The sequence below is a fragment of the Falco cherrug genome, chromosome 14 (assembly GCF_023634085.1).
Source record: "Falco cherrug isolate bFalChe1 chromosome 14, bFalChe1.pri, whole genome shotgun sequence".
NCBI lineage: Eukaryota > Metazoa > Chordata > Aves > Falconiformes > Falconidae > Falco > Falco cherrug.
The window spans coordinates 8,908,638-8,934,699 of NC_073710.1; the positions used below are offsets into that span (position 1 = coordinate 8,908,638).

Genomic DNA, 26,062 nt, shown 5'->3' on the forward strand with positions numbered 1-26,062 from the left:
AAGCTAAGGTAGGCTCTAGATTAAAGGAATACTGGAAAACTTGTCTAATGGAAACTTACCTCACACTAACAAGAGCATTCCTTGTTTTTCAAATGAAACTGGTTTTACTGAGGAAAGTGGTCTTGCTGGCTATGGCTGTAAGGGATAAGTTCTGTAGGGTTATTAATATGCCTTAAATAATTATGCTGACAAAAACTTTAAACTGTAGATCAGGCCTCAGTGGATCTACACTACCTCAGCGCAATAGAAGGACTTTTAAAGAAGGCAGAATAATTTTTAATCAATTATTTTTTTAAAAAACTTTAATCAAGTCATTATGAAAAAAGTTTGCACAGCTGTTGAGCCATGTTGGTTGCTTATTTTTTATATGTTGACATGTTTAGGCTCCCTGCCCAGCTGAGGAAAAGGATAAGGAATCCTGAAGCTTGCAGATGCAGACTGCCTGTTCTCTGGTTACAGGATTTTGCCTTTTGTTCAGTTTCAGGTTCAAATAAACTTGAAGAAGTAAAATAGCTGCTAAGATAAACTTCCTGAAATCAGTGGAATTATATCAGAAGTATTTCTGAATTCTTTTTAAATTTGGTTCGTTATTCTTATCAAAATCACGTTCAGGTTTCTTTTCCAGGAAACTGGTGGTCCTTAGTTTCTCAGGTAGCTAGTGACAGAAGTTTCAGACTTGGTGCAGCAAATTTTGATGCCAAGTCTTTAGTTCTATTTTTAAACATCTATACATTTTAGGCAACTTAAAAGATGATATCAGGTTCAGGTTTTGTGGCCAACACAAAGGTGATACCGAGTTTTAAAGTGATTACAGCTTTGTAGTGACTGATGTAGCTGTATTGCATGCTTTCAGCAAATTGTTACTGGAAATGTACTAAGGAGGAAGCAATAAGCAAGACAGGTAGATTTAATTCCAGAAATACTCCTAAGTAACTATATGGATAGACAACCTTGTTACCTGGCTTCTGGAAGGTGCACATAAACATGCCTCAAGTGAAGATCTCTATTGCTTAGGTTCCCCTACCTTTGTTTTGTATTTGACATTTTGGGTAGTAGAGGAATAATATCTTAAGGTCACTGAATGAAATATCTAAAGGTAACATCTGTGTCTGCCAAGTGTTTTATGGCCTTTTTGATACAGTGATTATTGATCCTCAGAGTCTTTCTGCTCTGGAAGAGATGTATGAAGTCTTGTAAAATATCCTGGGTTTTATACCTACCTTTATATGGTATCAATACTTCTTTCATCTTTACTTTAAAAACAAACAGAACAAGATTTTTACCTCAAGTTTTAGATGCCCTGCAAGTTAAAAACCTAACTCTGTCATACATGCCTGATCTCACAGCTTGGGCACTTAACAAAAGGCAAGTTAGTATCAATGCAACTGTGAAGTTTTGATGCAGAGCACTTGGACTTAAAATCTTGCCTGCATATTGTATGCCTTTTGAGTGCTCAGGTGCCAGAGAAAAAGAGATGAGGCTTCACAAAACACACCTAGAAATCAACACTCTTTCTGAACCAGCCAGCGTTGGAGTATATCGTGAAGTCACTGGTGGAAAGAGCCCTATTCAGTAGTTTGCACTTTGAACAAAGCATCTAAGACCTCAAAAGCTCTATGACTCTTCTGAGGTTTGTCTCATTTGTAAGGGAACAGTTGGGTTAAGGAATCCTATGTCTTCCTCTGCCTTACAGAACTTGGGCCTTGTTCCTAGTCATCAGCTGTATTTGGCCAGTATTCATTTATAAATGCTGAGACAATGTCCTGTAGAGCAAGAGCTATTGAACACTTAGTTATACAAGTTTTTAATAGTGCTTGTGTTCTGCATGCGTGGAAATTATCCACCGTGGTTCTGGTCCAGGGTGGGTAAAGGCACAGGAAAGTTGATTTCCACTCAATATTCTTGTGCATTAGTTGAGGAAATTCCCTTTTAAAAAGCCTTTCTGCTCAGGAAGTGTTTCCTTGGGGGAAGCACTGGTGCTTTCTTTCAGAAAGAAAACCCCATGCAGTTGACCATCTTTTGCAATAGTTTGTCCATTCTCGTAATAGTTTTCAACATATGCAGTGAAACGTGTATACTCGCAGCATATTTGCACCATGGTCTATTTAAGAGAGAAATACCCATTATTCCCATATTACAACAGCAGGTACTTTTTCTTGAACCTGAAGATGGAGATAAATATAGCACGTTCCTAACAAAATAACCTTGCCAGCTTAGAATCTGGAACTGTGTGTCTATCGTTCAAGAGAGCAAAAATCAATCAGTGAACTATACTTCTTCTGTGGAAATAGGAATATCTCAGATTTACTCTGCATTACTTACCTCAGGGACAACCCAAGCAGAGAAGGCTGCCAGGCATCTTGTTTGGCAAGACTCCCTGTTTTTAATGCATCACCATCACCGATAGGTCTTCGTTATGTGAAGTTTGTGGAATAATGTGTAATGTGTAAGGTGGAGTTAGTTGCCCTCTACTGAGAAACTGCTTTCCCCTTTGGTAATGTGACATTAATTACTAAAGACACAGATGAATACTTTGTACATGCAGAGGACTGTGAAAGCATGAATAAATAACATCTCTAGTGATCAACCGACAGAAAGGCAAATATGTTGGTGTTACATTGAACAGATGGATTCCCTGCCAGTCGTGATGACTTCTGCAGTAAAAGGGCCAAATGTGGTTTATACTGTTTTCTTATCCAGGAATGTCTTCCTGCTTCCCTCAAGTAGTGAATAAAGAGCAAAGAAATTCTGACAATGTGGTTTTTTTCTCTTTCATTCCTGGGCTTTGGGAGCTGAACAACATTTTAATACTTTTAGGCATTGTTGAAAGGTTAAAGGCTGTGAAATCTCATCCAAAAATAAAAAAAAAATTCCCCCCACTTCCCAAAGAAAAACAGAAAAGCTGTATAGATAGAGATCTCATAACTTGAAAACCTATTTGAAGGGAAATTATTTGCTTTACGTGAAATGTGCCAAGCCATAGTGTCCTTAGGAGTTCTATTTTCCTTCTGAAAACTTGAAGGGATTAGCAAAATCTTTCTGTGCCAGTTGTTTGTTTTGGAGTTTGTTTGCCTTGTGGTTTATTTCTGTTACATTTGATAAATAGCTGCAGTGAAAAAAATCAAAGAGGCTTTTCTGGAAAGGTCTAGCTGATGATGTGGAATTCTATACAGCTTTTTATTAGTTTTCACTTTCTCTTTTCAAGGGGCATGAACAGCTGACTGTAATTGTATTTGTTTCATATCACTACAAAATTTTCCTACATTAGTTAGGGCTGTTGTCAGGTCTCTGACATATGAGTCTGGAGATTAACTGCGATCAGGAATTCATCATTAAAGATACCGTAACTCGGCTCTATTGCTGATTATCCTGGGTGCCTCTATGTCAGTCCGTCACAGCATCCAGAATGTTCTAGGGAACCACTCCACAGAGCCTTGAATAAGGAAACTTTGAGCTATGTTTGTTACGGAAAGAAGAGGAAACTGTACTGCAGAATGATGGATGCAAAACAGGTCTAGGAGAAATGTGGCCTCTTGTACTCCCACAGATAAATGGTTTAGACCTATTGCGGGAAAGGACTGTTTGCACGATTCAGTCACGGAAAATGGATGTAGAATGAGCTCTGTGGAGTAACAGGGTTTCCAAGATGATGTGAGGGTGTCAGAGCATTCTCTGGGCACATATCACCAACTATAGATTATTTGTAAGAAGATGGGCCAAGCAATAGGTTCAAGCATAACATACTCCCCGATCTGTAACCCACACAACTAAATGACACCCAGAAACCACCTGTATTTTAATTGTGTGAGGTCTTAACAAGGAATTATGGGAGATGAGAATTTAGACTTATCCAGGGCTTTCCCTGGCTTGTTCGTGCCGCTGAAAGGAATTGCATGGGAGTTTGTCCTGCAGTACCCCAGAGTTTGAGCCCTTGTTTAATTATGAGGTGAGTTTGGGAGGTGTAGGACTGAGTCACTACTTGCACAACACAGGTGCGCTCTAAAGCCATCAGAGTTTGAGCAGTTGTGATATCAGCCACTTACGGGTATAGCTACTGTTTCTTCCTTTCCCACTTCGCCCAGTACAGGACAGACATTCACGGAACTGGGATGCAATTTGGATATTTTTGTTAAAAAACAGTACTGACAATATTCACCCCCACCCATGATGGCATCTCTCTCTGAGTTCAAAAGCAAATATGAGCAAACATAAGCAACACTAACAAAATAGGAATTTGCTTCCCAGCTAATTTCCTTCAATGTTCGAGTGCATATGTTCCTGTGTGATATGTGTGTGTAGAAAGAAAGATATTTCCTGATTTTTAAACCTTTCAAAAATGAGGCTTTGCAAGTCCTGCCCAACATCTGCTCCAGATGCAAATCTAAACATTTAGGCCATTAACATGTAGGCAGAATTAGAAAACTGTTGCATAATGTATGTTCCCAAACCAAAGATACACGTTTCTCTTTGTAAGTAGAATTTCCTCCTGCCTTGCCTCACATCACAATTTGGCACTCTGCCCCACTGCTACTTACCCGCTGATAATGTTGAATATCTTTTTTGAGCAGGATAATATATACTATTACTTAAAATAAAAGCTTGAATATTCATGAGACTGCTTTTTACAGATATTGAGTCTGCTTTCATTTTCTGTGTCACTAGTTCTCTGTAATACAAATTAGTTTAACACTTCCTATAGGCCAGATTCTAGACTTACATATGCCAAAACCCTTCTGAACCAAGATTATGAGTCTGTTTCTACAAAATCTCTTACTTAGGTGAGTAGTCATTTGCAGGTGATGGACTTATATGAGCTCCTATTTTAATATCTGAAGGAAAGAGGAGCATTTTAAAAGTTTTTGTAATGTTGACTGTGTTACTATCTAAAATCTTTCCTAAAGCTGAAAACTTCTATTCATGACAATTATATGTGATTTTGTTTTCTGGCATTATCAAATATGATTTTCAAAATACGGTGCAAAAACTTGTGTGAATGCATTAGGAAAAACCCTGCAAGAGGGAAATGCTTTGGGTTTTGTTTTACTTTTGAAATGTGTTTGGCTTTTAAAGTAGAATGACACTTTCCTGTAGCTGGTTGCTTTCAGGTTTCACGGTAAATAACAATTTTGAAGGGATAAGAGAATCATGAAGGGCATCTGACACTACAGAAAGAATTTTATTGCCTTTAAATCTCCTTTTCAAGTACATACAATTTTTTAAAAAGTGAAGAAAATAGGCATTCGAGGGAAAACCATGTAGAGGTATTTATCCTTCTGTTTTAGAAAAGAAGTTTGAGTCTTCTCTCCACCTGTACTGGACAAACAAACAGACAGAAATATCCATTGTATTGGAGGACAATCCCCAGTTTTCAGTGGTGGAAAATGCAGCTGGCAGAAACTCCACTGTAAACTTCTTAACCTTCATCATCTCTCTGTGAACATGTCAGCCAACGTATCACAGCACTAATTGAGGCTTGTTTTAGATCAGGTGCTCATTTGTTTCAGATGCTCCTGGGCTTTTCCCATAGAAGCAGGGGAAAAAAAATGGTAGTAAAAGATTAGGCAACTTTATTTGGATCCTTGTCTGTTTGATTATCAGTGGCCTCTACCCAAATTTAACTAGGCCATGCGTTTTGGAGTGGTACAGGAAGACATTCTGAAGGTCTGTTAGAAGAGGTTGTGTTACAGAAAGCTACTACACTCCAAAGACAACAAAGCACATTGGGCTAAATTCACTGCTAGTTTAATTCCATCAGGTGCCAGAAATTTATTGGTAGCAAATTTGTCCTACTGTCACAAAATACTTTTGAAGATGCCTTGTCATGAATTATACTTTGTGGTTTGTGAAGTACCTTTTTTAAACAAACATACACTTAGAATGATTGGATTTTATCAGAGATCAAGATGTTAGTATGAATATGCAATTTGTGTGGAACTAGCATGACTACTTTGAAAAACATAAAATTATTTTCTGTGTAGTTCCATACTACATATATAAACCTGTACTCCATTTAAACATTTTTCTGATTTGCTGATAGCATCCTAGTTTGTGTGATTTTCCAACCAATATTCTTAATTTGACAGTGAAACACTGCATATTGTTTGAAACTAAAATCCTACCCTTACTCCACAATTGCAGGTATAATAGGTCAGATATTTGCGGCTTCTTTAAAGCCTTTCAAATCCAGAATACAACTAATTCTACAGTAAACTCCAAGACCTTCATAAAAGGGAAGAATTAAAGACAGATAATATTTGATTTCTGTTTAAATTTTCAGAGATTTCAGAGGTGGATATTACAGTTGGTAGAAACTCAGGGGGAAAAAAAAGTAAAGTTTTCTGAGTCCTCTTAATGGATTTTGTTGGGAACTTCCCAATGAAAATTTTCACCAGGATATTTTGAGTCCTAAAAAATCTCGCTGACACTTGAGTGGCAAAACTGTCACCTAACATACAGACAGCACATGAATCAAATTAGAACAATGCCTACAAATCCTACCTGATCTGATTAAAGAAGCACAGAGGCATAACAGTATCACAAAGTACAAGATGAGACATCCTGGGAGACAGGGATCCTGTTATGTACCATTGTATTTTATAACCTTGATGCCTGTTGAGAGTCTGGCCTTTAATAATGTCATGTTTCCCTATGGACTGATACATCATAAAAGCTTAGATTGGCTTAACCTTCTCTGAGTTTGAAAAATGAAATGAAGTTTAATTCTGAATAACTTTGACTAATTTTGCCTTGGACCTAGTGTTTGTTGGAAATCCTCCCTGTTATAAAAATGATTAAAATTAGGGTAAGAATACAGAAACCAAGACATTGTTATGACTATTATGTAGTAAAGGGTAGCACTAAAGTGTTACCCCTTCGGAAATCTACAATCTGACTCACTGTTTCAAGTTTGAGCTAGAGGAACAATTATTTTTTTTTTGTTTTAATATAACACTCTCCTATACAGTAGATAATTTGTATTTGTCTTATGTATTTTTGTGTCCAGGCTACTCTATTATTACCTTTTACTAACACTACTTATCTTACTTCTGAACATAACCATGAGCCTGTTAAAGGTACTACAACCATTTCCTTCAGTTAAATTTAGTGAAGGACATAATTGTCTCCAGTAAGATTTAAACTTGCTCTTTAAAGCTTAAATGTTCTACTAAACTGCTGTCTACCTGATAGCAATCAGAAATGGATATTAATTCCATCGATCCACTACCTGTGGTACTATGAGCTTTTGCTCATTTCAGAGGCAAGACTATTTCTGAAGCAATTTAATAAAAGATGTTGATAAAGAACAAAACCACAAAGCTGGGATTTCATCAGTTAATTCAGTAAAGCAAGCCAACACTACATTCCTTCCATTTTAACTGACCTAAAACATTTCCTTCTGTACTGATGTAAGAAATACACATGCCACCCAGTCCAGAATCTTTGGAGATTTCCTTTGGCTGTAGCAATGCTGTTCCTCTTCACTGAAGCTCTGAAAAGACAGAATTTATTTGTGCTAGCAAAGCATTTGCCAAATCCATGCACTGTCTAGCTGAAACTTTCCCACTTGGTTAAATACTGTTTATATTTCCACAATTATAGATCTGCATTTTTTATGATTTTTTTTTTTTTTAGTGCTGTATACCATTCATTTGCTTTCTTCAGTAAAAACAAATTCAGACTCTTATTCCTGTCTTTGACGGGAGCTATCTCATTAATCATGACAGGCAGCTAGAAGTACTACCCACATATATGGGGCATATGAAAAACTTTGTTAGAATTTGTCAGTAATTTTTTACAGAGCATTGTCAGGAAATTCTGTTTTTTTAAATTGGAAACATTTTGCATTAACGTACCAATCTCAAAAAACACTGCTGAATACAAGCTATCTGGAAATTAAAAGAAGATCAAATCACTTTGGTAAAATGGAATGAAAATATCATTTTGACAATGATTTTCCCCTGCCTGCTGTGTTCTTGTAGTATGGACCCTTCTTTCCATCCTTGGTTAACACCTTTTTTCTCATTTAAGGAAAAATACAAGTTGATGCATATTTTCAGTGGCTAAGAAAAAGTTTTTTTCCCCCTGCCACTTCAAAGCTCTGCTTGTGTACCCATAGCCTGCGTCTACCAGGATTCTTCCAGGCTACCCTTGTGCTGCCGGCTCCCTCCTTGCTGCCCCGCCACCTACATGTATATTGCAGGAGTCTCTTCCAGCCAACTATATGTGTTGCTCTTAGGGAAAAGTGTGTTCTTTCTTCCTCCTTCCTGACAATTTCTTATCACTCCCAGGACAGCATGGCACACCATCAGTCTGCATGACCTCTGATATAACGTAAGTTGCATTGACTGTGAGCAAACAACATAAAAGGATGCTGTCTTCCACATCTAAAGTAAAGTATCAAAGCCAAGTAGCCAAAAGAACCATAATGCACCGTTTTAAAAAGCATTGATGTCTGAAAGTCAGTCTCTTGATTTCCAAGTGCTTAAGTTCAGTTGCCTGTGGCTGGCATTGTCTCTGTGCTAACAGATATACATTAGCTCTGAACAGCTGCTTTTACTGGATGTTTTCTGCACTTTGGGCATTTTGAACACTCCAGCAGCAGTACAGAGCATAATGATGATGCAGCAAAAGTTCTGTATGTATTCCAAATAAATCAGAAAACAAACATCTTCAGAAAACATGTTTGGATTTGAAATGAAATGTTCCCAAAATACTACCACACTCTTCAAGCTCCCTAATTGCTGCCAGAGCTCAAACTGTCACAATACTGCTTTGTTCTGGCACATTACCATTACATTTACCCATTGTAAGTATGAAATATAAAAACAAGTTGTCAAACAGAAGCAAATCTCAAGAATATGCTGGCAGCGTATCTATTAAAATTAACAACTCCCATCTCAAGACTTGATACCAGAAAAAAAATAAATCATGTCTTTATTGACATGAAAAGCACTAACAACACCAAAGACTGAATGGATGAGTGGGGGCAAAAATGCCTCTTGACAATCAACATACAGCATATATTATTAAGGAATTAGCATTTCTATAAAATAGCTGATCCATAGGCAGTTTGGATGTAGGATGGAATGGATCCACTACAATTGTTTCTAGTGGAGAGTAGAGGCTCACAAGAGGATTAGAAAGGTTATAGAAGGCAAACTTCTGAGTCTAGCTTCCTGGAAAAGCTAAAAGTCATAACCAGCACATAGAAGGATAAATTTCTAGTAAAGCTGAAGGCAGGAAAAGAAGAAAAAAAATATTAATCCTCCTGTTTTAACTTTGAAATATTTTGAAAACATGAATTATCTGTTCTCCTCGCTATTCTGCTAGATGTGGTAAATAATGTTTCCTGTCTTATGAATGGGAACTTGGTACAAACAGCTCATGTGTCTTGTTGAACTATATGGGACCAGCAAAGAGGTGGGAATACAAGAGTTCATAACTACCAGGTTTATGAAGGGGACCTCCTGCCCTTCCCTCTTGCATCAGGAAGCTTTATGAAATCTTCTGCCTCAGCAACTGTGTTCCATACAACCATTCAAGCTCACTGATTAAGAACTGCTTTTACATCTGTGACTAATATTGGCTACTGTTCCTTGACATAAGAAATACATATTACAATACATATTACAACAATATTGAGAGAAAGAGGAAAAAATGAAACAGGATTACAGAACTGTTCTATTACTAAAATGTTGGTGCAAGTGCTGGTATGGAAAACTCATATTGGTATCATGCCTCTACCTAGAAGGGATATATAACTTCAGTACATAGATCACTGTGAGGAAGTTAAAAGGTAATTCTGCTCATGAACATCTCCTCAAAACATCCTCATGGAGAGAATGGAATTGCAGGTGTGGTCATACGCTAGAAATTTCCCCTGGTTTTGTATACTGATCAAAGCTAACCTGAAATTATTAAGGGTGGTCATATACACACAACTACATATGTCAGAAAGGGATGCAGAACATTCACGCGCTGAAGACCTCCTGCATTTATGAATTCACTAGAAAGTGCTTTTAGAGGTGAAAGGTCTAGCTGTGGAGCAGGAACAGGGTGGTAACAACAGTTTAGCTCCTGCAAGATGTTGCTGAGGTCCAGGCCCATCCACACAACTGTTGCTGAAGACAGCAGAAGACCTGACCTGGCTTGTATTTCCAATGCAGATATGCTGAGCTAGACTGCAAACGTGAAAATTTCTTTAAAGGAGAAGACAACTGCGCTTGGTTTCTGATGCTTTATTTGGGATATCGTGTTCTGTCGTCTTTGTAGTCATGAAAAGCAGTCTATGGGCAGGTCCCACAAGGCTTGCTTTGCCATGGGACAGGCTACCTGTTCCATTACTGATGCTGAGCTGATGAGAGAGAATTTATGTTTGGCCCTGATAGCTATTAAGGAACTATGTGTGCAGTAAACGCGTTTACATGACTTCTTTGGTTAAAAGCCTTCAGTGAGTGTCAGTGAAATTAGTAGGATGCTACATGCATTGTTTACATAAGATACCACTTTCCACAGTGTTTAATTTTGCATGTATGAATTAGCCTTATAGGTGTAAAAGTAATTATTCTTCTGTGACTATGCAGATGACTGAGGCAGCGACTGCTGACAGAGGGAGCCTGCGCAAAGGCCGCGCTGTACTGACCTGACCTGTGTGATAAATCACTGTTGGTAGTGGAAGCCCCAGGAGAAAAAGGAAAAAACCCACATTTTCTGTCTGCTCGGGGGTTTGCTTACAGATCACCCAAGGGCACTCCAGTAGGACTGATGCTTCACTTGATGTTTATAATTACAAGTTTTTATCTACATGCACAATTCCCTAAAATACTAGAGGGTTTTGCCATGTTTTTCAAAAAATGTAAATAACTTAGTCACAGAATCATGTGACAGAAATAAAATACCTGGCATAAAGCTGGCCTAACTGGGAAGTCTTCACTGGGGACTGTTGGAATGGCAGCATTTACTTTTGGATTTTAATAAGATAATTATCAGTGGTATGTGTGTGATAACTGGGTTGCTAGTCACTGAAGTGATTTGGGAAAGTATGGATTGTTGATCTATCGTCTATAGAAAGTAACTTGTAATTGGCTTTGAGTCTTTCTTTTAATAATGTAACCTGAATTCAAACGGAGCCCTCTCCCTAGATTTTCTGTAACCATTAAGCACCTCTTATGAAATGCGTATGAAACATTGAAAGAAATTTAGGGTCAGTTTAATGCATAACCTCTTTAGCTTTTCCTTGGATGTGGTACTATTTTCTAGTAGCTTCTGTACACTGGTTTGTTATGTTTCCAGAAAATAAAAAGATATTTGTAGAAGCGGCTTCAATGGAATATAGTGCTGGTGACCTAGCCTAGAGGCTGGGTGAAGATGCACGAACCTCTCTGAATAGAAAATTCCCTTCCCTCCGTCATCCTTTCTCTCACCAATAGTTTCAGTTTTTTCATATAACATTTCAAGCTAGAGGGTTGTTCTGAAGCCTACTGCCATTAGTCAAAGTATATTAAACACAGCAGCCAGGGATCTATGCCTCTAGTTTATACACATCTTAATGCAAAGCCTCTGCAAAACACTTTACAAATAAGGTTGGTAGGCTTAGAAAAATGCAACAATCCCTGAACAATCTGACCATTTCTTTTCCACTTTTTCAGACAGTTTTATATCTCAGAGAATTTCCAGTTGTGACTGTTTTGTTTGTAATATTTACTTTTGTAAATGCCAAAGGACTTGATTACAAGTTTAATAGCACTTGATATACCTGAGAAAGTTGTTACAAAAGTACTTTTTGGGCCTTTTTTTCTGTGCTGGTCTGATTCTCAATATCATTCTGTAGTCTGATCAAAGTATTACAGCCTGGACTTGGTTACAAACTACAGCCTGAGACAGTGGTCTGTAGTTATTCCCTTTGCAGTCATTAGCTCCCCTACACTGGGTTTCTGGGTGGGAGCCAACAATATCAGTTCGCTACTTCATACTTCCTTTTCCTAGGACAGACCTACATGAAGCAGAGTTTAGATGGATATTTAGATAACATGGATTGGCTATTATTGTATGTGTAACTCACCAGCGAGATCTTATTTCCTGATCTAAAAAAGCAAATTGTGCGGTTGGCCCTGATGCAGCGTTGCTCTCTTAGATGTTGAGTTACTGTGGTGACAGGTGGCTGGCCAAAAACTGTTAAGCAGATCCAAGTATAAACTTCTGTGTCTTTTTTTAATGGTTCAATATCACATAAACTTTTGATGTGTGGCTGGTATGGTTAAAAATCATTCTGATAAATACTGCTAATGGAATTGTTCAATGAAATCAACTATGATATTGCTAACTTTTACCACCTGCCATAAACCTGCTATCCAGGTCAAGTATATACCCAAAGATGAACAGTGTATTTGTTAGCTATTTTTTCACTTGTTTGGTAAGTGATATCTTTCCACTCCTAAATTATGTTTCTATTTTTATGAGCAGCATTACCACGGAAAACTGTGGTTCTGACATGCAACAAATATTTCTGATAAGGCATCTATAACTATTGATTCATTTACTGAATAATTATTTGGTAAATACTAGGACTTCTATTTCAAGCTGATGTTTCTAGCTCCTTAGCCACTAGAAGGCACTCTGGTATAAAACGTCCTCTAACAGCTTACAAAACCTGCATCTGAGCAAGGACAAAACATAAACATACATGACTGGCTCTAAGCAATTTCCTTCTAAAGATAGCTATGTTCGCTCTTACGTGAGATGATAACCTTCAAATCATTGCTTCTCCAGCTTACACCAGAACTTATGCTCAAATGCAAACATACTGCAAGCATGTGTATACATAGCAATCAGTGCATTGGTTATTATTGCTGTTTTATCAGGTAGCACCTAGAAACCAGAATAAGGTTAAGTTGTCTCAGTCTGTGGTTTGTACACATGTATACTAAATACACTACTGACATGTGCTAGCAGGTGGAATTTTTCACCTGCCAAACTCTGCTTTAAGTACTGAATCTCTCTGTTGGCTTCTGGGAGAGTGATGTTACTCCACCACTGTGTGTTTGTGTGAACATACACTCATGCAGTGTTAAGATTCACTGTTAAAATAAACACAGAAGTCTAGAAATGTGAATATGTTGCTATGGTAACACTAAATTGTTTTGTATGCTGAATGGTTGCACTTGGAAATTGCTTCTGTGAGGTTATGAGATGTTTCCAGTTTAGTGAGTAGTTTGGAAAACAATAGGTTTCAAGTTAAAACACTATTAAAAGTAACTGATATAACTTGTTCTTTTTTGTTTTCTTCGCATGTAGTTGACCAATTTTCTGTTTCTTACATTGCGGTGTTGTAAATTGGGTTAAAACCCTCCAGACCTCTGGAATTCAGTATTGGATCACTTTGAGCCTCAACATTTTTGAAAGGTGTTTTGTGAAATTATTCATTGTGCATTTGGTACTTGCCAATATTTAGTGAAAAGATATGCAGGACAATATATTCTGATCAGAAAAGACAGTTGTATTGGTAGAAATCACCTGGCTAGGGAAGTTCAGTATCTGTCAGCATTAAAATTGATAGTAAGTATAACTAAATGTTCAATGTCAAAATCCGAAACTTCAGAAATGTTTTTCTTCTCATTTAACTATTATATGATTTTGAATAAAAGTGTACTTGTTCTCCCTTCTTGTTTTAGTTAAAAGTTTGCATTTGGCAAAGAAAATACATCATTAGGAAAACGTAAAAAATTTGCTAGGTTATAGCAAAAAATCAGGAGATTTTGAACTTGAGCCATTTGTGACTCGTTAATCCCAGCTTTTGTCTTTTTCCTCATACTTGATGGTTTATGAAGATTATTCCCCCCACCCCCCCTTTTTTTTTCCTTCTTTTTTCCCCCCTTCCTGAGTCTCACTAAAAAAAGATATATCTCATATACTAGAAGTCTGAAAGAAATGGCTCAAACTCTGTCTGGAAGGACTGAGGGAAAAATCTCTTCCAAGAGATTTACTACTGATTCTTACACTACTTACTATTTCTAATAAGTAATCCTGGTTACTTATTAGTTAGTTATTACTGAATCCTGGTTAGTTGTTGGGGCTGGAACATCAGTCCCTCTGAGGTTCTCCACCACTAGCACCATGTCAAGAGACAAACCCAACTGCTTTCAATTTCAATAACATAATTTTGCATATTAGGACTCCTTAACAAATGTTAATCCTATGCTAATTTTTTTTACTTAATGCAGTTTAGTTTCAGAAATATCTCTGTTCTGGAGGAATATGTCATATTTCATTGGGTTTAGATGTAAATTTTTCCCAGTCGTAGGAAAACAGATTTGCAAAGATATGCCATAAGGCACTTTTTCTATAATTCAATCTAGAAAGTCAGATCTCTCTGTTTGGACATCTATTAATTATACATAATACTAGTTTATGTAATTTGGTTCCAAATACATCATCTACAACCAATGCTGATGCTGTCACTTCCATTTAATTCCTAGGGAACATTTACTGAGATGGGATAAAGTTGAATTCAGTGCAGGACTGTTTAGAATGTACTGACATCTAAAATTAAAACCTCACAGGATATGCTTATTTTCAAAAATATGAAGTGCAAAGTGTAGTTGACATAAAATCCAAGGCATAAAATAGTATAGTATATGACAAGATAGAAAAAAGCCAACCAAAGCAATGAAACGCTTGGGAAACTCCTCGCTTTTATTTATTTATTTATTTAATTAATTAATTTATTTATCTATATTCAAGGCTGGATCCTGCATGATGCTGAACACTTCTTATAGTCTCTCACTTGGGTATTTGATTGTTCTCAAGCATGAGAATATACACAAGTTAACTTTGCCAAGTCAGCTTGCTGGAATGGAGGACCTTGTCTTTGCAAGTTTGAACTTTGTTATCTTAAGAACAAGTGAATTTCCCCAGAAGAGGTAAAGAAAACACCCCCAGTCAACCAAACCCAAACCCAAACTTTCCTCCCTTTTCCCAAGGAAAGGCTCTATGTAAGTGGGTAATTAAAAACAACCTTCAGAAAGCAAGGGTAACCTAACTTTGTAAAACAGAACTGTGTATATGTGAACGACAAGGAAGGTTCCTCATTGCTTTACACCTGGACACAAGTAAGAAGCTAATGAGGCAATTGGTCCCCACCCAGGCATTGCAGAGAAGAAGGTTCAATCCACCTGCTGACTAGTCAGTGTTTGAAGGCTGGTTTATGGGAGGTATCTTTCTGTGTAACACAAATGCTTATGCTTGTTTATGTCAAGTAGAAAGTTTCTGAGAATCCCTGCCCCTTTATTTTTTATTCTTCCCCCTCCCCCCCTCTACAGATGAAAATTTTAGTTCAGAATAGTATGCTTGAAACTGCAGAAGGGATGGATTTGATTTCCTTCATGGAGCCAATCCTGAAGTATAAAGCAAATCTCCCAGAAAAAAGGTGAGTTGAGCAGCAGCAGTACCAATAATGTATGTTTTGTTGAGACAGTTTGGCTATAAGATTATTTGTCTACTGAATTAGAGGCCAATCGAAAGTTTAAACTGCATGTTGTGAAAACAGAAGCAGAAGGTTTCCTATTGCGTCTTACTTCTGTGCATCCCAATTTATAATTGATGCTAGTGTCGTGTGTAGAACCATCTCCAGTTAAGCAGTCATTTGCATAAGCAGCTTATAAAAGTCCTGTGGTGTGTCTGTGGGAAAGACTGTATTTGCTTTAGTTTTCTGGAGAACAACAAAAACAAAAAAAACCAACTCTCCTGGAAGTGTAATCAATCAGGAGAATAAAAAAGTCAAGAAAGGCATTGTAGTGTGTCTTAGAGAAGTAAGGAAACGTGGGCATCTTTTCAGTTTTTAGCAATGAAGTTACACAAATATCCTTGGTCAGAGATGGTCCTTGCACGAGTTCATGATAGAATAAAAATGGGTTATATCTATATTGCTTATTTTACTGCTCTGTGAGTTTCTGGAGAGAGGGAAAAAGAACTTTATCTTGCTTTGTTAGAGTTGTGTTTGTATCCTTGTGCTTCCCTCAAGAAATCCTTCCACTTCTCTGTAATCACTATTCCCCAAAAAGATGTCTCGTAATGCTCACTGAAGAGCTAGCTCTCCTCCAGAAGAATTAAAGTAGCTATAACTATAACTGCTGTTCCTGAGCTCTTCTTAAGGGCCAGCGGTTGTTCTGTTGGGTAGCTGCGCACCCTTTCATCAAGCGCATATTTGTCAGAATGAAGTGAGCTGGTCCCAATGAGGATAATAGTTCTGCTATTTAGTGCAGAGAGGTCAGAATTTCATTGTAAATCTTCATGATAACATGGTCATTTGTGACTAAATCATTATCTAGATGAATGCTACCCTAACACACAGTGCTTTTTTTATCACAAAAGCCTATTTGTTCCCAGGAATTTGCATGTCAGCTGAGACCATCATCAGCTGAAGATTGTTCATATTTTTTTACAAAATGATCAGGATTCTAGCAGTATTCCAGGAGTGTTCATCCAAGCATAAGTGAATGTGTTTTGCTTGCCCTGAACTTTGTTGTTGTTTTTTTCCCCCCCTGAAGTTTTTATGTAAACTGTGTATATGCTTATTTATATAAACTTTTATATGAAGCAAAACTAACAATTGCTTAAAATTGTCAAAGCTTCCTTAACATCCTACTCGTTTTGGATAAACTACTAAATAGTATATCATGAAACCTGTTAAATATGGCTTAATTTGGACAGGATAAAATCACTAATCATTGTGGATTTGCCAAAGATGACAAGAATGCAAATCCTTCCCCTGAAATGCTGTAATTCTGGACCCAGGTTTATCAGCTCACGAAGCCATAAAAACCCTAGGGGTTGTGACTTTCAAGGTCATGATCACCCTGTGTTAGATTCCACTCAACTCAGGTTTTAAGTTCATTCAAACCTGTCTGTTTAGCAACGATTAGGCATTGTATTTGGGGAAATGTAGGAAAAAAATGCTGTGCAGCAGCCCAGAAGGTAAAGCAAGAGCACATGTTTGCATAATAGGACCCAGACAATCTCATAACTTCTGAGTTCTAAACTGCAGAGATTTTTTCCAGCTGAATGTGCCCATGTGTGTACATGTGCTCACGCCTTTGTTGGAAGTTCTGCATGTATTGACAGTATGAATGTGCTTAATTTAAGAAAAAAAATATCTGAGATAGTCATTGCATGGCTCAGTGCTCTTTCTGATGGGATAGATAGATGGATGGATGAATAGTAGAACTAGTAGTTCTTCCTCTATGGAAAACAAACTTTTAAGTGCAACAAGCTGCTGCATTTACCTTAACTCCTGCTGTAATATTTTTGCGCTGGTTTATGTCACAGAAAAGAAGTAGTAAAATACAGGCTATAGAAGATTGGGCCTCTCCCTCACTATGAAAGACAGAAATGCTGGCCTTATTAGGTTAAATTATTTTTAAACCTGAAAAAATAATTTATTCTTATTTTGAATATGTGTGGTTTTGTTTATATTTAATGGCTACTAGTAACTAAGGCCTTTCAAGTAGTGTGTACTTACTTTTAAGTAGTACATATGAAGTAATACATATATATAATCACAAAACTGTTTTGTGAACCTTAAGAAATTTTCTTTTGAAATGGTTTAAGACAATTTCTTCACTTAAATAGTTTGGACCAAGTTTATTTTTAAAATAACAGACAAAAAGAGCTTCTTCCCTTCCTCTCTAAATATTGCTAGTAGTAAAATGTTCCTTTGCTTTCAGATTCAGTTTTGCACTACCACTGATACCTTCCAAAATTATCTTCTCTACAATGCACACTAATACAAGTATACAAGAAAGAAACTTGACAGAAATCCATTTTTGAAGGAGCAAGTATTACTGTACAAACCTCTCTGAAACCGGCTCTAATCTAGGACAGTAGAAAGTCACCATATTTCTGTGTTGGTTGAAGATGACTGTGTCAGGATGAATGCAGAAATTACTTTTGCATGTTTGTTCTAGTAGCAGCTGTGCTTATAATTAAAAGGAACAAAAGGTTCTGTGTAGCTATGCTTTGTGTTATTACTGAAAAACGTGGTTAAGGTACATCTCATCCATCCTTAGGTAGCACTATCACCCTGTGGATGTGATGACAGCTATAAACATATTTGCATGCAGGCTCTAGACATTCTTCTCTCTTTCCACTGGTGCTAGATTGTGAAGATAACCTTGTATCAGGGCTTAAAGTTTTCCTTATTCTCATTTATATATAAGTCACAGTGGACCAAAATCTGTGTGTAGACCAGGCTTTAACTTGTATGAAGAGCTTTTCTTCCTGTACAATAGTAAGGTATTGTTTATTACTCATAATGGTGACAGTACTGTGTTGCAGTGAAGAAAAGAGGAGGACCAGTTTTTGTAAGAGAGTTGTTGGTTGGGAGATATGGGAAAGTTTTCCTGTTGCCATAACTACTTTGGTTTCATGCCTTGACAGCTTTTAAAGGGTATAAAATAAAATACACAGGGAGAAGTAGTGACTCCTAAATAAGGAACATTCAACCTCTAAGGATGCAAATGACAGACATTAGCTTACATGAAAGCACTTCCATCAGTATGATGCATAAGATTAATGTGGAAGAGAAAATACTGTAATGGAAACAAAATGAATTACCATTGTAGAATTTTGTGAACAGTCCAACTAGCAATAATGTTAGAGCTTCATTAGGTTTTTAAATGATACAGAGTGCTCTGACATATTGCTATAGCGGTGAACAAATATCACAAGGGGTGCTGTTACAGGCTTGAATGCTGCATGGCTGAAGTCAAATGGGGGGAAAAAGGATCAGAATTAAGGTAAAATGTCATGCAACTACTGATCGTTGTTCACTCAGCCTCTGCAAGACTGTACTTGCTGAAGTAAAAGTTAAACAATTTTGTTTGGCTTTTGTAGTCTTAATTGCTGTTAAGGCCTGTTGGACAGCATGGATTTTGTGTATGTGTACGCATGTGCACTTACAGGACTGCAAAGGACTCCTGCTTTCAGCCGACTAAACACAGGCCGGGTTCCTGTATCACATCCTTACAGGACAGCTGGTCAGGAGCTGTGACAAAATAAGCCCAGCAGACCTAATCAGAAATGCAGGCTGATGAGAATCAAAACTTTTCAGCGACATATAGTGATTTCTTCAATGTAACTTGCATCAGAAAATAGCTTTGGAATAGAATTTCCTGTATACAAATACCTCCACGCCCCTAAACAAACAGAAAGGCAGGGGAATTGTTACCTTCTGCTACCAGTAGCAAATGACAGGAATATCCCTGGATTAAAGGGAAATGGTTTTAGGCCCACACATTACATTTTCTTCTTTTCTTTTTCATTATTTCCTCAGCCCCTTTCCTTTGTGTATTCCACACAAACAGAAATTTCTGTTACTTTAACAACATGACATTATTTTTTGTTTAGTAGTTTTCTCCACAAATTTAAGCAAACAAAATATTTTTCCAAGTTTTTTAATTTCTGAATTACCTCTTTCTATAGAGAACTTTGTCAGCCATTCAAAATAATGCATGATTTTGAGACTGAATCATTTTGAGCAACACTTATTTGGAATCAATAACTTGAAACAGCAAAGAATCTTTCTGCTGCCTCCCACACATGCTCTATTTGTGTGCTCTACCAACTAAGAAACTTAAAGCAAATTAAGAAAAATAAATTATCTTGATGTAAACAGTGATAAATCTAGAGTGTTGCTGGCTAGCCAGAGAACTTTGATGTTGAATGGAGATCTCCATCCATTAACTGGTTAGAAAATGGAGTGGAAGCTTGAACATCAGGTTGTGTTCTTATTAATCAACATGATGAATGAACAGTGTACAAATGGTGTCTATCTGCTACCTCGTAAATGTACAGCACCCCATGCCATTCACCTCCTTGGGAAGCCACAGGGAGTGTGTTACTCTTGTACTTGTCAGTATCAGAAAAGAGCTTCTATCACATTTACTGCAGGCAACACTTGCCAAAATCTACTTATTTTAAGTCAAGGTGCTTTCAACTGAGTGCTTCAAACTGGGCCATGTCATATTTCAATCAGTGGGTGAGTTTGTGAACTTCTGCATGTTTCTGAACTCCCGGAGGGTCTAGCCAGATTCTGGTCTCGTTATGCAATTCTGTGTCCTAGGAACAGATATTTGTGAAGACTTTCTGGGCAGTAAGAGCTGAAATTCCATTAAGCCTCAAAGCCAAACCATCCAATCTACTTGCATTTGCCAGTTAATTCAAGCATGCCATCATGTTGCTCTGGCCAGTTTATACAACACCTCTTGAGAGGTCCATAATAGATACCTAGAAATCCATGTAACAGATTTCTCAAAATCTGTAAGTGCAGCTGGCATTAGTGAAAATGCCTGGACTTTAAGTTTTCAAAGAATTGGATCCTCTTTAGAAGCACATTAATATTTTTTTTAAATTGTGCCTGAATTCTCTCATCTCTAGCCTGTAATTACAGGGATGCTGAAGACCAGATTTAAGTGGTGTTTTCTATGGAATGTTTGTAGTCTGTTAATTTGTAATGTTTTGACTTTGAGGAAGAGGTCTGCTTCCTGCTGTAACTATATTAAATAATTTATATGAGGACCATCATGGTCATGCAATAATTTGCATAAGTATCCTTTGCATCTTGCTGTATCAAATTTTGTGTGGATAATCCCAGCCAAAGGTTCTGGTGCAACATTTGGACTTATCCTGCACATAGAATTAACCCAAATCCTGGCTCTTGCTATGGTTTTGCACAATTCTCTGGTATCTTTAGGAAAACCTCATCTTTCCCATCTCCTGTAAGTGCCATATAATAAGTGTTTGTATTTTTGATGTTTGTAACTGTTTTTCAGACACCAGAAAAAACTTAACAAAATCAAACTTTGGTTGGAAATATAATCTTGGAAAGGAATGTAAGAATCCTTCAGTTTTCAACATAAACCTTGAGCTACTGTGTTTACAGTTAAAGACATGATCTTTGTGCAGACCAGTGTGGTTTTTTTTTAATTATGTAATATATGTTGATATATTGTGAGTTACTAGAGGTAGGGATGCACACTTGCTTCTATTCATTGTTTCTGTGAATTAATGATAATACACTTTTTTCTACTTTTCATTGGTTTAGGCCAGAGGTTTTTTTTTTCCAAAACCTTTTATCTTTACAGGGATCTTCCATGATCTTCAGCATAACACAGCGATGACAGACTTATTTTTTTATGTATCTAGTAATTCTCATTCAGACATACTAACAAAGTTAAATATAACTGTTGGCTCTTGACAAGTATATATGAATTCAAATTTTTCACTCAAAAAGGGGAAGAATATATATGCGTGTGTACACATATAGCATAAATGAAAATTTAAATATATGCACGTACACACACATACTCTGATGTCACAGTAACTGAATATAAGAAATTACCTTATGCTTAGCAATATGGTAGTACAAGTTTTTATAAGATAAATGACTTCTAGTAAAATATCTGCTTTTTTCACTAATAAATATACTGTACGGTGGTATTGCTATAGCTGTCTGGACCTTGCAGACAATCTGAATTATGAATGCATAGTAAAAAAGTGATACTTGGTTCTGTCATGGTAGAGCAGCTATTCTATGCCCAGTTGGGCACTATTCTCTGTATACTTCAAATAATGGATTTTTCCTCTTTGTAGTCTGTATGTAGGGTTGTATTACTTTTTCCTTGAGTCAGTTAACTTTTATATACATGTTTTTATTTAGAAAAATGTTTAATGTACTCCTATTACAGTAAACAATTGCTTAGGGAAACATTTAAAACTATTAGCTTACTAGTAATTGCAGACACTTTCTTGATTAAGTGGTAACTATAATGAGTACTTAGGAACTGGTAGCGCACGTTAGACTACAGAGAACAGACACACTACGTGTCAGCTCGGACATGTAAAGCTGCCAGTTATAGCTTACTCGATCTGTAGCCTATTGCCGTGATTTTTAGGTTTTGGCCTTTTCTAAGCACAAACTGTCGATTGTGCCAAACTTCATGGTGACTAAGCAATTGTGGTGACTAAAGGCAAGCATGTCTAAGTGACCATGTTCAGATAACACCAGAATTATTTGCATTTTTAAACTACATCTAAGTTTTGCTTTCCAAAGAAAGAAAGAATCTAACTCAAGCCTGTTGACTAAATGTGTGAAAATAGCTTGCTAGGCACCTGTGAGCCGTGTTTCTTTTTCTTCTGTCATGGCTCTTATTTTTTAACTTGACAATTGTTTTATCTTTAAAAGCTGTCTACACAGCAGGATTTTTTTTTTTCCTGCTAAGAGGTCAAGCCTTGCAGAAGAAAAATTGCCACGTGAAGCATCCTATTGACCTCTACACCAAACTGAACTCCCTCATACACTTAGTCTGTTACATTGATGGACAGTCATAGTTACGAGTAGAAGATGCCCATCACCTCTTGTGTTTCCTGGCAGAGAGAATTAATCATATTACTGGGATAATGAACCATTTAATGACTTGTGTGTTGATTTATCATATCATGCTGGAGAGGTCAATTTAAAAATCTGAAGTCATAAGTCACAGTGTTGCTGTGTATGGCCCGTTGAGGTTGCTTGGCTCCCTTACTATCAACTGCTGTGTTAATCAACGTGTCATTAGGGTTTGCAAGCAGTGAAGTGCTTATATGCAACACCTTCTCATTCTGCTGTGGAATTTAGTCAAAATAAGAATGAATATTTTTTTTTCACATTTAAAAATAATTTAATTTAAAAAAGTCAGCATTTCTGTCTTTCATAGTGAAGGATTTTCATCCTGAGGTAAAGGAATGTATTAATAGCTGGCCCAGGTATAGGCTGTATAACATAATCACTGATCTAGTAAACCAGCACTACGTTGAGTTGGCTCCTCAGTGCAAGACAGTAATGTTTTGTGCCCTGGCTTCTGTACTTTAATAAGAAACACATATATTTTAGTTAGTAATAATGCTAGCAATGTTCACTATAAGTAAGAAATGACTGCAGGAAGTTCTTCGCTAAGATGAGGTTTTTCAGCAAAAGCTGACAGAAATATAGCTTGGAGTAAATGCTTTTGCTTAATTGTTGTAATGTGATATAAACTGTCTTAACTTCTTTCCACAGAACAGAGGCCAGTTTCTTGAAACTTTCATTAGCCCACATGTTTCTTTGTGTGGCACCTAAATGTTGTTCTAGAGTTCTCCAGTTGAGACTTTACTAATCTGTATAGAATGGAAGGGTTCTCCTGTCTTCTCTTCACACGCTGTAGTATGATACTTGCCTTTCATGCAGCAGCATTGCTCTGTCGTCTTACGTTCAGCTTGTGACAGACCTACAGTCTAAGTCTAAGCAAGACTTACAGTCTTGCTGCTTAGACCTGCTGCCTAACCGCCTTCTCTTTCTGTATTAGTGGTTGTTGGTTATTTCTGTCTTTACATCATTCCTTTAGCTTAGCAATATTTATAACCTATAGAGCACAAGCACTTTTTAACATGTCATACTCTCACTTTGAGTTCTGAACCTGTTTTACAGGATGACTCTAGTCCCTAGCTTTGTATCAGCTGTATCTTTGATAAGAACAGTCCTTATCATCCACATGATCTGAAAAATTACTGAACAGACCTTGGTGAAGCCTTCCTGGTGTGTTCTTGACAGGTAGTCACTCATAACTGTTCTCTGAGTGGGATTGCTCTCTTACCATTTTCTCTCTTACCATGCAATAGTTTTATCTTCATCTGATTTCCAAGCTTGTTTAGGACTGTCACATGAAATGCTATCAAAAAACCTCCTACAAAATACAGGAAACTTTATATTTACCTAATATCTAGAAGATCTTCTGCCCTGTGATAGAGGGAAATTAATTAGTTTAACTTGGTTTGTTTTTGAAAAAATGAATTTTACTTGCTATGTAATTGCTTTTTATCTTCGGGAGTTTGTTGATTGTAGTGGGTTGGCTGGTTTGTTTTGGTGGTGGTGGTGGTCATTTTTTGTTTTGGTTTGTTTTTTGGAGTTTTTTAAGAGCTGAAATTAAGGTGCACAATGACAACCCGAAGTTCCCTTTTGGAAGATCAGCTCTGCATTTCCCATTTTTTTACTTTCCTGGAACTTCATTTGTCTACCATGGATTCTCAGAGCTTATAACTAGATTTCTTGACAACTGAAGTATTTTAAGATTCAATCCATTGAACCTAACCAATTTAACGATATGAAATCTTTCTACATACTCTAACCTTGTCTTCTATTGCCATCTGACTTTTTTTTTTTTTTCCTCTGGCAAAGGCTTCCATGAAATAAATGGCAAGACTGAGTTCCTGAAAACACTGATCAGAGTCTGTTCAGGCTTAGAGATTCTATATGACAGCTGTTTCACTCCGAAAAAAAATTGCCAAATCAGCTTAACTCTTGGCCTCCCTGTAAAAAAACTCTTTAGCACTTCTGAATAAACTCTTTTCCTTGCCAAGGGAAGTAATTCCATGTATTTACTTTTGTCCTTGCACTGTTTGCCTGTTGATGATGAGTCAGTGTGCCATGGGGTTCAAAGCCCCTTTGCTGTCCTCAGGCATTTTCCTGAATTTGGTTAGCTGGCAGGCCCTATCTTTCCCTGTCCAAGTCTCTCACCAATTTGAAAAAAAAATTATGCTTAGGAAGTGATATTAGTCATGACCAGACCCCTTTATCTAAAAAGTGGAGAGAGCTGTGAGCTCTGAAGTGAGGTAGTTGTTTGCTATCAGGCTATACTACTTGGCGTTGTTCATATGGTGTTAACATATGCTTTGTGTGTATTCTGTACCTTAGAGTACAGGTTTTTTGAGATATGAGCTGCCCTGTATCTGGCTCTCCTTCTGCTTAAAAGGAAATTATTTTTTTCTTTTGGTTTACATTGACTGATTTTTTTTTTTTTTTTTTTTTTTTTTTTTTTTTTAGCTAACAGAACTTGAATAGTCATTGCTATGGTCCAGTTAGCTTATATGGCAAACATCCAGTATTTTTCAGAAGGTATTTCTATACTACGGATCGCAGTGAACTTGGGGAAACCAGTGTAAGCTGAGAAGGCATAAATGTAGAATATTTTCATGCTTTGATATTCTCTAGTCTTCTGCTGAATATTAGCTTTGGAGATGGAAAAATCTCTTTCAATGCAGATATAAGTGCAGACATCTCCATTTCAGAAATTCTCTGCATTTGAACTAACTTCAGAATACACCAGAAAATTATACAAGTTCTAAAATACAAACAATTCTAATGGTGAAGATGTTATTCCATAAGTGAAAACCTGCTGTTAGCTGACAAGCAGTTAAACACCAACGTGCTACCTTTGCAAGGAAAGTTTTAATTGAAGCAATATTCGGTAAAAATGAATTGTATTGGTATTTGTCACTTGTTTGTTTTCACTTCAATAGAATTTCAGAGATTTGCTAACTGAATTCTTGTCAAATAGTCTTTCCAGCATGTTTCATGAATTGTTGTCTAGTTTTCACTTTTGTCCTGAAATATATGACAAACTTGATTCATGTGGATCATGCGGTAAAAGTGGTCATAAGCCTGATAGTTCAGAAACTTGTGAAAGAAATTCAGTCTATATGCAACATTAAAAAAAAAAAAGAAACTTTCTGATGTTTCCGTAATGAACACTTTTGTTTTGTAGAGATCAAATAAAAGTAGGAGGGTAAATGCTGGAATTAACTGCAGGATCTATGGTTGGAAGTATGCATGCAGTTGGGTAAAATGATCATGAATCAGGCCTGGAAATCTCTTACTCCTCTGCCATGCAGTGTGGAATTATTGGTACCATTAGCATGGTGTACATAATATTCACAGCTGTATGTATTTTTTAGACTTATTTACAGGCATATTAAATTATTAGTTTTCTTCCTCTCTCCCAAGATGTTCTGTTCTTTCTAGTTCTAGTTTTTAATGTCTTTTTTTCCTTGCAAGATGCTATAATAGCCTTTAGAGTTAGATAACTAACAGCAAGAACAACCACGTAAAAGCCTGTTGTTAAATAAATGAAAATGACAGCGTAAAAGAGCAATTCTTTTCCCATCCTGACCTGGTGGCCTCTAGAGATGAGTATAAGCAAACATTTCAGATGCAGCT

The 26,062-nt window shown here is 36.9% G+C and overlaps 1 long non-coding RNA gene across 1 annotated transcript in view; it reads left to right on the forward strand.

Moving 5' to 3' along the window:
* Window positions 1-26,062, forward strand: part of LOC129737371 (uncharacterized) — a 317,075-nt gene that overhangs the window by 3,614 nt on the left and 287,399 nt on the right. Inside the window, exon 2 of the long non-coding RNA XR_008735143.1 lies at window positions 15,318-15,424. This is a non-coding gene — a long non-coding RNA (uncharacterized LOC129737371). The remainder of the gene's footprint in view (window positions 1-15,317; window positions 15,425-26,062) is intronic.